Source organism: Cervus canadensis, chromosome 3 (assembly GCF_019320065.1).
Source record: "Cervus canadensis isolate Bull #8, Minnesota chromosome 3, ASM1932006v1, whole genome shotgun sequence".
NCBI lineage: Eukaryota > Metazoa > Chordata > Mammalia > Artiodactyla > Cervidae > Cervus > Cervus canadensis.
The window spans coordinates 71286857-71299823 of NC_057388.1; positions in this window are offsets into that span (position 1 = coordinate 71286857).

The following is a 12967-nucleotide window of genomic DNA, read 5'->3' on the forward strand; positions in this document are numbered from 1 at the left end:
ATAGTTTGAGGCAAATTAACATAATATCTCTGAGTCTCCAGCAAATCAGTTCTGAAATGAAAATTGTAGCAGGCACTTTTCTAGTTGTTGGGAGGATCAAATGATGCACACAGATAACAGCTATGAAAAAACTGGTGAAGAGCATTTTAGAGGTAAATCAGAATTGCTACAGTGAATTTGTGGGTGATCCTCATTAACATTCCTTCCATGTTAAAATTCCTTTCTTCTCAGCCATACATGGCAAATAGGTCTAATTTCAGTCTACCTGAAACAGTCATCTGGAAGTTTCTTAATTGATGTCAATGGGAAAACTATTGCAAATAATGGAAGTGTTTATAGAGACAGTATAAGATTTTCTATTAGGACAATTATAGAAAGCAAGTTTATATACCTTCCAAAATTCTTTTCCAGTTTTAACATTTGATTCTGTGAACACAAAGTTTGCTTTACATGAATGCAAAGAAGATCCCAGGCAGCATTTGTGTCAGAAGGAAGGGATGCTATCTCTCCCTGTGGAATAATTGTCCACTGTCCTGTGATTAGCTGGTGCCTCTTCTTCCCTCAAGTTTCAGTGTGACCATCATTTCCATGCTGAAGCTTAAAATAAGACTGGAGGAAATTCAGTATACCTTGAAGGAGTTTCATCTTTTCCTGTGCCAGAGGTGTTCATTCTCAAAAAGGGCCTGGTACTACTGCAGAAATGGTAGGAATCTGTCAATGTAGGCATTAAGATTCTGTGCTTCAAAATCTTTATCAATCAACTTGTGTCTAGCACTTTAATAGGGCCTGATGGTTGCATGCTTTAGTTTGCTAGCATGAGTGATTGGTAAACAAGATAAAGTTCACAAAGTTTAATATTATTAAACTGTTATGTAAACAGTCCCCTTATTTACAAGAAATTACTAATCTGGTCAGGACCCAGCGTTTGTTGTATAACCCACAGTGTTTAAAAATGGCTCTCATAGCCTCATCTGAAAAAAAAAAGAGCTGCCTGAAATATATTAGAGGGAATTTTTTCTTTGATGTTCAACTGTAGTTAAAAGAATGTTGAATCATGAATGCTTAAGAATGATTTTAGAACAATTATGGAGGTTGTCAAGACCAAACCTTACAATTTTTCCAAACAGAGCTTTCAGTCTAGAAATACAATCTTGTTTCCTATTTCCGTATAGTTGCCCAATTATAAAGTCACGGTCCTCTTTATTCTCCAAATTGTACAATGAGTTTCCTTCCTTGCAAGGCAGCTTTTATTTCCAAAAGCGATTCATGCATCCGTGGACATTGTCTTCCTCTCTCTGAACATCATTCATAAAGAGAGAGGGCTGGGCCATGTGGAACCCTTGAAGCGCCAACATTCTCATGGTTTTTCCCAAGGATGTAGATAAACATAAATCTTAGTTCTAAATGGACATACAGAAATATCTATAGTTGAACATCTATAGGCACTCACAGAAGCAGTTTTTGTTATTCTAGAGTTGGGTCAAAATCTGATCAAATTCTGATTTGTTTGTAAATGATCTTGGGCTTTGGGGTAAAAGAGCTTTCCTGGTATTGTTGACCAGCGGTAAATCCTATTCATCCCAACGCAGACCCCAGGACAGTCAGGGCCCAAAGGTCAATTCAGATCTCCTATATGGCCCTCTGAGTCTCAGAGCAAAGTCAGATCCTGTTCTCGGAACATCCCCTGCACCACACCTCAAGCCTCTCACATTCTCTGCCTCCCAAAGATCAAAGCCCCCAATCTGTACTCACCAGGGCTTCAATAGCCTCTCCTTGCCTTATTAGAGAAACAGCCAAACTGCTCCCTGTCCTCAGTCTTGGGCCCACAAACCCAGCCTCTACTAAGTAACTGAAGTCATGTATATGAATTGCACAGCCAACCATTTCCTCCTCCAGTTATACAAATAAAATCTTTAAAGCTGCCCTTTCCAACGGGTTAAGGCCACATTCTGAGGACCTGCCTATGGCCCTTTGTGGTCTCCTTCATTTTTCTAACTCTGCAGGGCCACTGCTTCTTCTGCAGGATTGTGACAAGAGTCACTAGAAAGGATGATCAAAGCCTGGAAACTGAGGAAATAGTTTTATTTATTAGTTGCATTTACATATTGCTTTTTTTAAAAAAATTATTTGTTGCTTTGGGTCTTAGTTGCAGCATGCAGGATCTTCATTAGGTCACACATGTCCTTTGTGGTGGGCACAGGGACTCTCTAGCTGTGGCACGCAGGCTTAGCTGCTCCAATGCATGTGGGATCTTAGTTTTATCCAGCAGGAGTCAAACTCGCATCCCCTGTATTGCAAGACAGATTCTTAACCACTGGGATACCAGGGAAGTCCCCACATACTGCTTTTCAAAAGAGCATATGTAATGAAACCTGAACACAATTATTGCAAGGCTACAAATGGAGCTAGAGGAGGTAGAATGAACCTGACAATGTGGCTTCAAATCCAAACTTCTCCCATTTACTAGCTGTGTGGCTTCTGATGAAATGCTTATCACCTCTAAGCCTGAGTTTCCAGCTCCACACAGTGCTGATAACACCAGTAACAACCTCCAGGGCAGTTTGAGATTTCAGATGCACAAAACAGGCAACAAAGGTGGGCTCTCCCATTACTATCACTTCTATGATTATTTAGGATAAGGAATACAAGCCAATTAAAGCCTTTGAAACTAAACATTCCTGTTATGAAGCTTCAAGCATCCTGATGGATATACCCCAAAATGAAAAAATGCATGAGTTACATAGTTCATGATGGTTAGTTAAATTTTTTAGGAGAATGAACTTCCCTCAATAACAAATACCCATATCAGCAGCTTTTGCAGAAAATGCAGAGCTGTTCTGGATGGAAATACTCTTTTAGCTCATGATTAAAACTGACACTGAGTGATAAACTGCAGAATTAAGAAAGCTATTCTTTGGGCTGACCTGGGTTGGGATGTAGGGGTGATTAGCACCCTCTGCCCCATAACTGTCCAGTGCTCTGTCTGGACCCAGGGTGATGTTTTGAGGCAGAGAAGTGAAATGAGAAGCAGTGAGCCTCCAGGGTGTGAGGTCAGATCAGTGCAGCCTAACCAGAACATACAGATGAATTTTCTAGCATACAATCTTTTTTTTCCTAAGAAACTATTATATCTAATCTGTTGCTTATTGTGTTTGAACCATCTGCTTGTCACACAATGTGTCACACAACTTACAAAATATGAGAGAGACAGGGTATGTGCAGGTACACGTGTGTGTGTGTGTGTGTGTGTGTGTGTGTGTGTGTGTGTGTGTGTGTTTCACTGTGGCCAGAAACTCTCCCAGCTGCCCTCCCTCAGCCAGTCATGATAACCGAAGCTTCCTGTCACCAACTGTATCATTCAATCTGTTCAAATAAAATTCTGCTAAAATGACATCATCACAGATGATGTGAAGAAGGAGAACAGGCATGAACAAAAGTTCTTTGTGTGCTTACCTCACATCACCTGGGATGCAGTTCTTTGTGCACACACAGCTCCAAAGTCAAGATGACATTTCCACGACCACATATCTGGGGGATTCCAATTACCCAGAAAGCCCCTGGGACCCCACTTCTGGTGTGTGCCCACTGAGATGACAGTAAACCCTCAACATAAATGAGCCTTGAGGGCCACTTGGCAGGGTGATATTCTTCTACCACTGAAGTCTCAGAATCCATGAGGGGGCAGCGTGCTTCGGGGCTTGGAGGGGCTAAAAGGGGAGATGGGCCCAGGGCAAGTTTGGGGGAACTCACTCCAGGGAACAACTACATCATCAATGAGAGAAAGAATATAGTAGGATGCAAATGAAGTTTCTCCTTTACCTGTTTAACAGTATCTGCAACTTCCATAACTTTCACAAGGAAGAAATACACATAAGCTAAAGAGCATAATCCTAGTCAGCATATTAAAAAGTGGAGACATTGCTTTGCCAACAAAGGTCCATCTAGTCAAGGCTATAGTTTTTCCAGTAGTCATGTATGGTTGTGAGAGTTGGACTATAAAGAAAGCTGAGTGCAAAAGAATTGATGCTTTTGAACTGTGGTGTTGGAGAAGACTCTTGAGAGTCCCTTGGACTGCAAGGAGATCCAACCAGTCCATCCTAAAGGAAATCAGTCCTGAGTGTTCATTGGAAGGACTGATGTTGAAGCTGATACTCCAATATATTGGCCACCTGATGTGAAGAGCTGACTCATTTGAAAAGACCCTGATGTTGGGAAAGATTGAAGGCAGGAGGAGAAGGAGCCGACAGGGGATGAAATGGTTAGATGGCATCACCGACTCAGTGGTCATGAGTTTGGGTAAACTCCAGGAGTTGGTGATGGACAAGGAGGCCTGGTGTGCTGCGGTTCATGGGGTTGCAAAGAGTCGGACATGGCTGAGCGACTGAACTGAACTGAGCTGAAAAGGTATAATAATATAATGAACAGAAATAAGTCTACCACTTAACCCAATAAATAGCCCATCACTCACACCTTGCCTTTGTATAGATACCGCTCTCAGGAAGACCTGTTGCCTGTCGCACAGATAGCCACTCTCTTTCCACTTCCATTGTTATACTCTGAAAAAAGAATTCATCATGTCTCTTTTACTCTCCAGGTGCAGGGGTGGAAGAATGCTAACTATGCACACCCACTGTAACTGGGTGAGGAAACCTGTAGAGTTTTGTTGGTTTTTGACTGGAGTAGGGTAGATGTCGTCAAAAATGTTTTCTGTTGTTAAGTCATTGTCTTAGTCAGCTCGAGGTTCTATAGCAAAATACCGTAGACTGGGTTGATCAAACAACAACCATTTACCTCTCTCAGTTCTGGAGGCCAGAGGTTCAAGATCAATGTGCTGGCAGATTTGATGCATGTGAGGGTCATTTCCTGGCCTGCAGATGACTGCTTTCCCACTGTCCTCACATGGAGAAGGAGAAAGGGGTCAGCTTTTTTCTGTATTATAAGAGTGCTAACCCCATTTCTGAGGTCTCCATTTTCAAGACCAAGTCACCTCCCTAAAGCCCTACCTTCTAATATGACTGCATGGGTGATTAGAGCTTCAACATATTAATTAAGCCAGAACTAAATTTAAACATTCAGTCCATAGCAGTCACCCTTTTCCTGGTCCTTTGACAAAAGCCAACAGACATTATAAAGAGCTTTGTTTTTGGCGTGTGCCCTTTGGCAGTTCTGGATCAAGGGCTCCTGTAGTCCCCCATCTAGGATATGTGAGAGGCAAGAATTCACCATCTGGGCCCCTCAAAGACAGTCCCATTGGTTAATTTTTTTTTTATTTCCTGTGCATGAGTTACACATCACTGTTTCTTTATATGTATCATAATTTTTTGTTGAAAACTGGACATGTTAATTAATACATTACAGTAAGCCTGGACACTAAAACTCCCCACAATGTTTGTTGTTTCTTGTTTGCTGACTTGGCTGAGTGAGTTCAATGAAGTTGACTGTCCACAGTGTGCAGTGATGAATGTTGCTCCCTGAGCTGAAACCTTAGCCACGGGCATTGTCCCTGACACTGAAATGACAGTGGTTTTAGCCGGGCTCTTGGCTCTGATCCCTGACTCACCACTAAGCGTTTGGCTGGTCTGCCTCTATTGCCTTGTGTTCAGCTCTTAGCCTCCACTAATTGTTAGCTGATTACTACATTGTTGTCAACACATCTTGGGGTACTACTTTTTTTTTTCACAGTGTCATGTAACTAAATTTGGGCTCTTTGCAGGAGCAGGGTGTTCACAGTTCCTGAAGCACATTTCAACCACCAGAGAGAAATTCATTTTCTGTGTTTCTTTGTAAAATTTCTAGCTAGATTGCCATTTCATTTGATGCTGCTAACATCATGGATCTTCAGTCTCCTCTTAATTGCTTACCACTAAGGTTTCTGCTGTTTTTGACAATATCCATAGGTGTGAACCTCCTCATGCCCTATCTGAAATAAAAGCAGTCCCTGCAGGGAATGCCACAGACCTCTCTGTTCTTACAGCCTGCTTCTTCCCTGAGTAGACGGCTGTGCCAGTGACTGGAGCCAAAGGCAGGAGTGGCCCACTTCTTTAGGAGGGATGCCTCTGATCTTTTCAAGTTGCCTCTCCCAGTACGAATTCTCCACCCTATGAGTAAGAAGAGCTGAAGGAGATCCACGCATGGTATTGTCAGCCCACTGCACTTGGATAGATCTGAACCCTACAAAAGAGCTTTCCTTCTCTTTGTCACAATCACCTGGAAGGAAAATTCTACACCCAAAAGCTCAGGGAGATAATGGATGCCAGAAGCCAACTGTATCTCTAGACAAGGATATGGGACAGTGAGATCCCTTCTCTCTGGCCACTTACACATAGAGTAGAACTTTCATTCTACTAACTGGGGTTGTGGGGTGCTGGGAATGGCTCTTGGTTCAAATGCTCTGACTCTCACTTCTCTTAAGATGCAGTAGTTTTTCTGGAATAAATTTTCTCCTTTTGCTGTGCCCACTTAGGACAATTTACAAATACTTTAATGGGCTTAAAAAAGTAATTTTCACCAGTTAAACACTATTTCACTGGAAAGGGGTCTTAGATTTCCTCACATAAACATCTGGAAGTCCTGCTTCTGTAAAAATGTGTTGAATAAGCTATTAATTTCTGGATTCCCTTTATAAATTTTATCAACAATTCTTTTAATCAATGTTTGTGGAGGTCATTGAGCTATAGTTTCCATATGGTTACTTTTTGTATGGTTTATTAGTTTCCTGTGTCTTCTGTAACAAATTACCATAACTTTTATGGCTTATAAAAAAGGAAATTTACTCTTTCGCAGTTCTGATGGCCAGAAGTTCAGCATCAGTCTCTAAATGAACCAAAGTCAGGGTGTCAGCCGGCTGCACTCCCTCAGGAGCTCTAGGGCAGAATCTGCTGTCTGACATTTCTTTGCTTGTGGCCTTACCACTCTAATCTCTACCCTTTTAGTCACATGGCCCCCTTCTTTTCTCTATGATAATTTCCCCCTGCTTCTGTCTTATAAGGACATTTGTGAGTGAATTTAGAATCTACCTAGAAAATCTAGGATCAAGCTCTGATACCTTTGGGTAACAATTACCTAGTCTTTTACACATGGTACATCTCTTTCCATCCTTTTACTTTCAAACTATTTGTGCTCTTGCTCTCAGAAAGAGCATAGAATTGGACCTTTCATTTTTTAATTGAGACTGAAAAATCTCTGCTTTTTTACTGGGGTGTTTAAATTATTCACATTCATTGCAAATATTGATGTGGTTAGATTTCCATTTTTATTTCTTTCAATTTATTTTCTATATATTTCTCATTTGTTTCTTCGTTTTTTCTTATTTTGGTTTTCTTTTGTGTTCTGTAACGTTTTCAGTGTACCATTTCAAATTCTGTTTTTTAAATTCTATTTTGGGAATTATTCTTTTAGTGATTTCTCAGGGACTGTAATATGAGGCTTAACTTCTCACAGTTGACTTCAAAATAATGCTAAGCTACCTCTGGTAAAATAAAGAAACTTTAATATAATTCCATCACAGAACTCTATGGTCTGGCATATCACATGCCTTTGTGGTATGATGAGAATATATAGTCCATGGTGTCTCAAAGAGTTTGACACAACTTAGGGACTAAATAACATCAACAAGAGTATAAATGCTTCTTGTCCTGAATTCCTGGCACAGAGCTCCAAAGCCCATGGGATTTGATAGGCCCACCTCAGCTTTGCTAATGAAGGGACTCTGTGGGCCCCTAAATTATAGGGTTGTAACTTTGGGCTATCCCAGCCTCTGGGGACAGAAGGAGAGCTGGAGATTTCTGTCCTAAAAGTCCTAAAGGTCACAGAAAATTAATCAACTATGGGGAAAATGAGATTGAAACAATGTTGGTCAACTGCCTCATGGAATTACCGAGGAAGAGTGTGCCTAAGTGCTTAGACATTTAAAAACCATGGATTTTGCAGTCTGCTTGTGGAAATGTGTGCCCCTGGTTTCATCTCAAAGACAGGAAATCTGTTGGGCAGTGTGGTTGGTGATGCTGGTGTCTCTGCCCAACTTGATACCTCTAAACCAGAGGTCAGATGGACACATCTGGGACACATTGTACTTCTCCAACAGAGGGTTTCTAAAGATTCCCACCTAAGCACAGCAGTGTGTGATATCTGCATAAATCTCAGTAACATGACAGACAACATTAGAGGTTATCAGTCTATGAAGTAAGTAAGTAAGTGAAGTGTCTCAGTCGTGTCCGACTCGTAGTGACCCCATGGACTGCAGCCCACCAGGCTCCTCCATCCATGGGATTTTCCAGGCAAGAGTACTGGAGTGGGTTTCCGTTTCCTTCTCCAGGAGATCTTCCCAACCCATGATTCGAACCTGGGTCTCCCGCATTGTAGACAGACGCTTTACCATCTGAGCCACCAGGGAAGTCTATACCAATCCGCACAACTGAAGGTCTTACGCAATATTGAGAGCTGACACTGGATTTTTGGTAAGTTTTATTTTCTTCATGTATCTTGCTCCCAGTTCCTGTATCCATTTTCAGTAGAATGTGCAAGTGAGCACATGAGCTGAAAATCCACATCTGTATGCTGGTTATGTGAAGATGTTCATTAAATGTCTGACACAGTAGCTTTGAATTGAAATCAGAAGTTGCCCTAGGCAAATCCAAATAAATGTGAGAGCAGAGTTCAAATGAACATTTATTTATAGCACTATTGCCTTTAGCTTTTCTTTTCTTCCTAAAAATTTTAAAGAAAATTAAAAGCTAAACACTATTATTTCACTCTAAATTGATACCTTCATACAAATTTTTGGAGGTTTTTTTACATTCACTCTTTCAACCTTACTAGCCAGTGATTTATTACTGGTTTTAGGTTGTGTCTCAGAATCCCCAGACTTAACCCAAGCACTTGAAGAGTCCAAAGTAAGATATTCCTAAAATCACATTAAAAAAAGAAACAAGTTTTATATGAAACATTGCTCTAAAATGATGCATACTATTTTAGCAATGATTATAATAGTAAATATCTGAGCTTATTCATTTGATACATTATTTAAGTTTAATTGTCAGGGTAGAAAATAAATGTTCACTTCTTTTAGAGACTGGGTCAAGGTGTAAGTTCCAAATATCTTGTAAATTCAAAATTGTAAATTTTGAATTGTAAATTCTTGTAAATTCCAAACTCAAAGGAGGCAACCAAAGTACAGCCCCAGAAAGGTAGTATCTTTTGGGGTGGAAAGATGCTCTGTTTATATATAAACCCACACAGGTTAATAATTTTACACACATAGACACATTTTAAATCACTGCTATTTTAGAATGACCAATATATTCAGAAATGAGTTGGTCTTGTTATTCGGTTGCCAAGTCATGTCCAACTCTTTGCGACTCCACGGACTGCAGCCTGCCAGGCTTCTCTGTCCCTCACCATCTCCTGGAGTTTGCCCAAGTTCATGTCCATTGGCTTACAAGCTCTTTTTGCATTCCACTTTTTCATTTTAGGACTATATTAGTCCTTCTAACTGAAGCAAATTGTGGTGCTAACTCTCCAATCAGCAGGGTTGAACTTGCTCAGTCCTTTTTTTCCACCTATTCTATGTGGCTCTAGTGGTAAAGAACCCACCTGCCCAGGTAGGAGACACAAGAGAAGTGAATTTAATCCCTGGGTTGGGAAAATCCCTGAAGGAGGATGGCAACCCACTCCAGTATTCTTGCCTGGAAATCCCATAGACAGATGGGCTATAGTCCAAGGGGTTGCAAAGAGTAGGACATGACTGAGGCAACAGCACAACAGCACAGCCCTTTTTTTGAAAAATAAATTAATTTTGCATTTATTCTTGAATGGTGATTTAGTTAAATCACCAGCTGTTTTCTTTCAGCTCTTTAGAAGAAGTATTCTGATATCTTCTGAAATATATTTTTACTCAAAGTGAAGTCTGCTGCCATTCTAATACTCACTTTGTGGGGGAAGGAAGAATTATATGCCTTTTCTCTATTTTACTTTTTGAGTTTCTCCTTTGGCTCTTCAGTTTATGTGCACAAGCACAAATGTACAACATATGCCTGGGCACAACCAAGCATGTGTGTATGGGTACACACATCACATATATATGTGTTTGCAAACGTACGTACTAGCAGACATGTGTAGAGGAACACACACCTTTAGTTAGGTTTTGAATTGTTATTACTTATCTTGATCAAGACTCATTTATTCATGCAGCATTTTTTGTGTCTAACATGTGCTGGATTCTATTCTTGTCATATAATGTATTTATTAATTTGGAAACATTTGAATATCTTCCAATAGGGAAAATTCTCAGGAGATTTTTTTCAATTTTTTCCTGTCCCTCATCCTTTCTCTTATCTCCCACTATTTAACCTTTTAAATGTATGTTATTGTTATTGTTGTTCAGTCACTAAGTCCTAATTCTTTGTGACTCCATGGATTGCAGCACGATAGACTCCTCTGTCCTCCACTATCTTCTAGAGTTTGCTTAAATTCATGTCCATTGAGTCAGTGCTGCTATTTAACCATTTCATCATCTGTCATCTCCTTCTCCTCCTGCCTTCAATCTTTCCCAGCATCAGAGTCTTTTCCAATGAGTCGGCTCTTTGCATCCAGTGGCCAAAGTATTGGAACTTCAGCTTCAGCATCAGTCCTTCCAATAAATATACAGGGTTGATTTCCTTTAGGATTGACTGGTTTGATCTTGCAGTCCAAAGGAACTCTCGAGCGTCTTTTCCTACAGCACGGTTCAAAAGCATCAATTCTTCAGTGCTCAGCTTTCTTTATAGTCCAACTCTCACATCCATACATGACTACTGGAAAAACCATAGCTTTGACTATATGGACCAAGGTAATTGTCTCTGCTTTTTAATATGCTACCTAGGTTTGTAATAGTTCTTCTTTCAAAGAGCAAACACTTTTTAAATTTTATGACTGCAGTCACTGTCTACAGTGATTTTGGAGCCCCCCAAAATAAAATCTGTTGCTGCTTCCACTTTCCCCCTTTTTATTTGCCACAAGGTGATGGGACTGAATGCCATGTTTTAGTTTTTTGTGGGTTTTTTTTTGCCACGATTTAGTTTTTTTTTCTTTTAACGTGGAGTTTTAAGCCAGCTTTTTCACTCTCCTCTTTCTCCTTCATCGAGAGGGTCATTAGTTCCTCTTCACTTTCTTCCATTAGCATGCTATTATCTGTATATCTGAGGTTGTTGATTTTTCTCCTGGTAATCTTAATTCCAGCTCATGATTCATTCAGCCTGGCATTTCACATGATATATTCTGCATATGCATATAAGTTAAATAAGCAGGGAGACAATATATGGACTTGTCATACTCCTTTTCCAATTTTGAACCAGTCAGTTCCATATCTGGTTAACCACAGACAGGTTTCTCAGGAGACAGGTAAAGTGTTCGGATACTCCCATCTCTTTAAGAATTTTCCACATTTTTCTGTGATCCACATAGTCAAAGACTTTAGTGTAGTCAATACAAATAAACAAAATAAGCAATTAAAAAGGAGAAATCTCAGTCAACATTGCAGAAATATAAAAAGAGAGAGAGAATACTATGAACAATTATGGGTCAACAAATTTGACAACCTAGAAGAAGTAGACAGCTTTCTAGAAACATACAGCCCACCAAAACTGAATTAAGAATAAATAGATGATTTGAATAGACTGATCACTAGAAGTGAACTAGTATCTTTAAAAAAAAAAGCTTCCTACTAACAAAAGTTCAAGACCAGATGGCTTGCTTCACAGGCAAATTCTACCAAAGAAGAACTTATACCAATCCTTTTCAAACTCTTCCAAAAGATTGAAGAGGAGGGAACACTCCCAAAGACATTCTATGAAGCCTCTATCACCCCATACCAAAACAAAGCAAAGATAGCACCAAAAAATTAAATTACAGGCCAATAGCTTTGAAGAATATAGAACAAAAATTCTCAATAAAATATTAACAAAACAAATCCAACAGCACATAAAAAAAAATCATGTACCACAGCCAAGTGGAATTCATTCCAAGTTCATAAGCATGGTTCAACATACACAAATAAATCAATGCAATGCACTATACTACCAAAAGAAAAGTAAAAAAACACAAGATCATCTCAACAGATGCAGAAAAAACATCTGACAAAATTCAACATCTATTCATGATTAAAAAAAAAAAAAACTCTTACCACAATGAGTATAGAGGAAACATATCTCAACATAATAAAAATTATTTAAGACAAACCCACAGGCAATATAATATTCAATGGTGAAAAGCTGGAAGCCTTCCCACTAAAATCTGGAACAAGATAAGAATTCCCCCTCATACCACTTCTGTTCCACATAGTATTGGAAGTCCTAGCTATAGAAATTAGGTAAGAAATTTTAAAAAAAGTTATCCAAACTGGAAAGGAAGAACTAACATTGTCATTATATGCAGATGACATGATGTTATATACAGAAAGCCCTAGGCACTCCACAGAAAACCTACTAGATCTAATAATGAATTCACCAAAATAGCAGGATAGAAGATTAACATTCAGAAATCTGTTGCATTTCTTTACATTAACAGTGAAATATCAGAAAGGGAATGTAAAAACAATAACTTTCAAAATTGCACCAAAAAGAAATATCTAAGAATAAACCTGACTGAAGAGGTGAAAGACTCATATGTTGAGAAATATAAAATATTAATAAAGGAAATCAAAGAGAATTCAAAGAAATGGAAAGATATCCCATGCTCTTGAATTGAAAGAATTAATGTTGTTAAAATCCAAAGTACTATCCAAAGCAATCTATAGATTTAATGTGATCTCTATCAAATTACCCATGATATATTTCACAAGACTAGAATAAATAATCCAAAAAAAGTTTTTGGAACTATAATAGACCCAGAATTTCCAAAGCAATCCAGGGTGTGGGGAGGAAGACAACAAAGTAAGAGGCATAATTCTTTCAGACAATACTACAAAGCTATAGTAATCAAAACAGTGTGGTAT